We start from the raw sequence: 4,400 nt of genomic DNA, 5'->3' as shown, positions 1-4,400 counted from the left end.
GTGAACATTTCAGTACCGGTTTCGGTCATTTTGAGACCTTTTCAACTGTAACGATTAAATAATTAAATTTAGAAAAATTAGAAGAAAAGTTTTTTAAAGGAATATTTCTATAGTAGTGTTCAGATATAAGTAGCATTCTGCTTTTCTCTGACACCCTTGTTTGCACTTGTGTGTTGTAGGTCGTTGTGAATTCTTGGTAGGGTAGAAGAAGAAGAAGAAGAAGAAGAAGAAGAAGAAGAAGAAGAAGGCTGATGTGGAGAGGGGGTGGGAAAATCTGGGAGTGCCCTGATGGTCGTATTTTGAATGGTCAGTGGCGGCTGGCAGTCGCAGTTCAATTCAGGAGAATATTTCTATTGACAGGCTTGTTTATGGAATTTGCGTAGGTGTTAAAAACAAGATAAAACAATAACAATCAAAGAGGCCGATAAAGGGAGTGCTGTTGTCTTAATAGATACGACATTTTACATAACTTTGGTACTTTCTATGCTGGAAGACACAACATACTATGAAAAGGCACAAAACTACAGTCAACAAAAAATAATGAGGGAACTAAAATCCATGTTAAACCCATACAAAGCAGGGCTCACCAACAAAGAATATGATTATATGACCAATTTCACAAGTAAAACCAGCCAATTCTACGGTATACCTAAGATCCACAAAAGTGAGAAAATAAGCAACGCATGCAAGATAGCTACAGACAAAATAATTAAAGTCCCTAATCCTAATGACCTCAAATTGAGACCCATAATAGCAGGTCCCGCATGCGAAACCACCCACCGCCTCAGTAACTTTTTAGACACCCTGTTAAAACCACTCCTCAAACATGTCAAAAGCTATATAAGGGACGACTTAGATATGCTCAATCACCTACCGAATACTATAAACAAAAACACCATACTGGTATCCTTCGATGTAGTCAACCTCTACTCCAATATCCCCCACAACCTAGGACTAGAGGCAATCCAATTCTGGCTAGAGAATCACGCCAACGAACTACCACATCGCATCAAAAAAGAATTCGTGATAGAAGGGGTTAAATTCATCCTGGAAAATAACTTCTTCGCCTTCAATGACAACTTCTACCGACAAAAATCGGGGACTGCGATGGGTACACGAATGGCCTCCTCCTTTGCCAACCTAGTCATAGGATATCTAGAGATCAGTCTGTATCGTAAGGTTCTAGAAAGATATGGCAGCCTTTCTCCATCTACATAGAAAACAACTGGAAGAGATATCTAGATGACTGTTTCATTCTTTGGCATAAAAATATAGAAAAACTCATAGAATTCCAGGAAATGTTAAACGGACTGGACGTAAACATCCAATTCACGATGGAATATAGCCAGCAACAACTCCCCTTCCTCGATATCCTCATTAAGAAAGCCAATAATATAATAGAAACAGACATATATTATAAGCCTACAGACTCTAAGCAATACCTTCCATTCAATTCATGCCACCCTAGACACACCAGGATGAATATCCCCTTCAATCTAGCAAAAAGTATATGCACTATAGTCTCTAACGCAAACACCAGAGACACACGACTACAAGAACTAAAAGATACTTTGTCACCAGGAACTATCCACCTTCACTTATTGACAAGTGCATTCAACGTGCCCTTCAACTTAACATCAAGGAACTGAGACATCCCAAATCAAAGAAAAACTTACAACCAAAAGCCTTACCATACATCTCCACACACAACCCTCTCAATAACGAAGCCTTCGGCACCATCCTCCACAACATACCCCTCCTAAAAAAGGCCACAGAATGAACACAATCCTCCAAACACACACGATCATAAAAAGCAAGAGACAGCCTAAATCCATGAAAAGTCTTCTAACACAAGCCCGAATTCACTCTTCAACACAAGCCGACAGTAAAAAAATGTGGAAGACCCAATTGCGGGATATGCGACTATCTAATTGAGGGATCAGAGTTCTCCTTCAAACAGGGACAACGGTTTACAGTGAAAAGCAACTTCACATGTGCTTCGGAGAACCTAATATACTCACTAACCTGCTCCGGGTGTCAAGAGCAGTACATAGGCCAAACGAAAAATAGTTTGCGTAAACGAATGGCCCTGCACAGATCCCAGATAAAAATTCCCCAAAACAGAAAAATAGCTTTTAGCCAACACATAGATACTTGCGCCAACAAAAAAACACCAAGCTTCAGGATTTTCCCCCTCTACCAATTTAGGGACGATACAACCTCGAGACAACGAATAAGTAAAGAAACTCTCTTTATTACAAAATACAGGCCACTTCTTAACGGGTCTACGACAAACAATTAATATACCTCAACTTTAGAATAAGAGAAATATACATACACAAATATTACATTCCAAAGAATCCATTACTAACTTTCACCCATTCATATTCTCCCTTCTCTGTTTTTCTCTTCTTCTTCCTCTTCTTCTTCATCATCATCATTATCATCATCATCGTCGTCATCATCATCACCACCATCATCATCATCTTCTCCATCTTCTTCTTCTTCTTCTTCTTCTTCTTCTTCTTCTTCTTCTTCTTCTTCTTCTTCTTCTTCTTCTTCATCATCATCATCATCATCAACATCGTCATCTTCTTCTTCTTCTTCTTCTTCTTCTTCTTCTTCTTTCTTCTTCTTCTACTACTACTACTTCTCCACCTTCTACCTCTTAACTTTGTCACTAATGCTTTTTCAGTATAACACCTACGCAAATTCCATAAACATGCCTGTCAATAGAAATATTCTCCTGAATTGAACTGCGACTGCCAGCCGCCACTGGCCATTCAAAATACGACCTATTTCTTTATTATTATACCTATTTCTTTATCAGGCCACTCCCAGATTTTCCCACCCCCTCTCCACATCAGCCTTCTTCTTCTTCTTCTTCTTCTTCTTCTTCTTCTTCTACCCTACCAAGAATTCACAACGACCTACAACACACAAGTGCAAACAAGGGAGTCAGAGAAAAGCAGAATGCTACTTATATCTGAACACTACTATAGAAATATTCCTTTAAAAAAACTTTTCTTCTAATTTTTCTAAATTTAATTATTTAATCGTTACAGTTGAAAAGGTCTCAAAATGACCGAAACCGGTACTGAAATGTTCACTATAAAATTATTTTAGCATTTTCTATTTTGACTTATTTTTACATATATATATATATATATATATATATATATATATATATATATATATTATATATATATATATAACGTAAGGTGTACTAGCCATCTGAATGTGGCTAGCCACTGGGGGTGGGGTGTTACTGATGCTTTTAGCCCCAGGCGATCAACGTCACCAGATGGACTTTAGACACAATCTCAGTGCCCTTGTGTTATTTGCAAAGGGAGGTCATCCTCCCTCGAAAACCTAAGTGCTACATACGGACTATAGTTTCAAGGTAATTGCCTCTCGTCAACGCATGGTAAACACCGGTTTTCGATGAAGGACCCCGCAACTCGACCCCGGAACTTATTCTTTTGTAAGCCCAGTACTTATTCTATCAGTCTCTTTTGCCGAAGCGCTAAGTGACGGGGACATAAACACACCAGCATCGGTTGTCAAGCAATGCTAGGGGGACAAACACAGACACACACACGCATATACGATGGGCTTCTTTCAGTTTCCGTCTACCAATCCACTCACAAGGCTTTGGTCGGCCCGAGGCTATAGTAGAAGACACTTGCCCAAGGTGCCACGCAGTGGGACTGAAACCGGAACCATGTGGTTAGTAAGCAAGCTACTTACCACACAGCCACTCCTGCGCCAATACTGTTGATTTGGGTATCTGATCCCTCAACTCGGTCAACATTTGGCAGACTCTTCTCCTCCCATTCATTCTCCACGTACAGCAGTCTTTCATAATGGCATCTCCAAGCCTCATTCTTTGTAGAATCATTAAGCGCAAGTGCGCTATCATCCATGCGGACACATTTCTCTCATATGACTTCACAATTTTCTCCCACACACTGTCTTCAGTTTGTTGGCCCTCACGGCGCTGAACATAGGCAAACTTCTCGTTTTCTGCTTCTCCCAATGATTTTGTTTATTGTGCTTGACCCTTTGGACTCTGACTTCATCCACTTCTGTCTCTCTTACTGGATGTGTCAACATCAATATATAGGAATAAATACATAATGAAAAAGAAACAGGCATCGGAGGGGTGATGCATACGTTGCCTGCAGATAAATCTTTTTGCAAATTATATTGTGGCTTACAATGCATTGCTTACCTATGCTTTTTAATTGAACTGAATTTTTTTTTAATATTAATATTAATTTCAATTTTTAATATAAATATTATAAATATTTACACTCTGGTGAAATTAAGAAATCAACTTTTAAATGAACGAAATTCTCAAATCCATCAGTGTACACATGCACATACATGCACACACA

This window comes from Octopus sinensis, linkage group LG23 (assembly GCF_006345805.1).
Source record: "Octopus sinensis linkage group LG23, ASM634580v1, whole genome shotgun sequence".
NCBI lineage: Eukaryota > Metazoa > Mollusca > Cephalopoda > Octopoda > Octopodidae > Octopus > Octopus sinensis.
Note: the sequence above shows the minus strand (reverse complement) of the source record.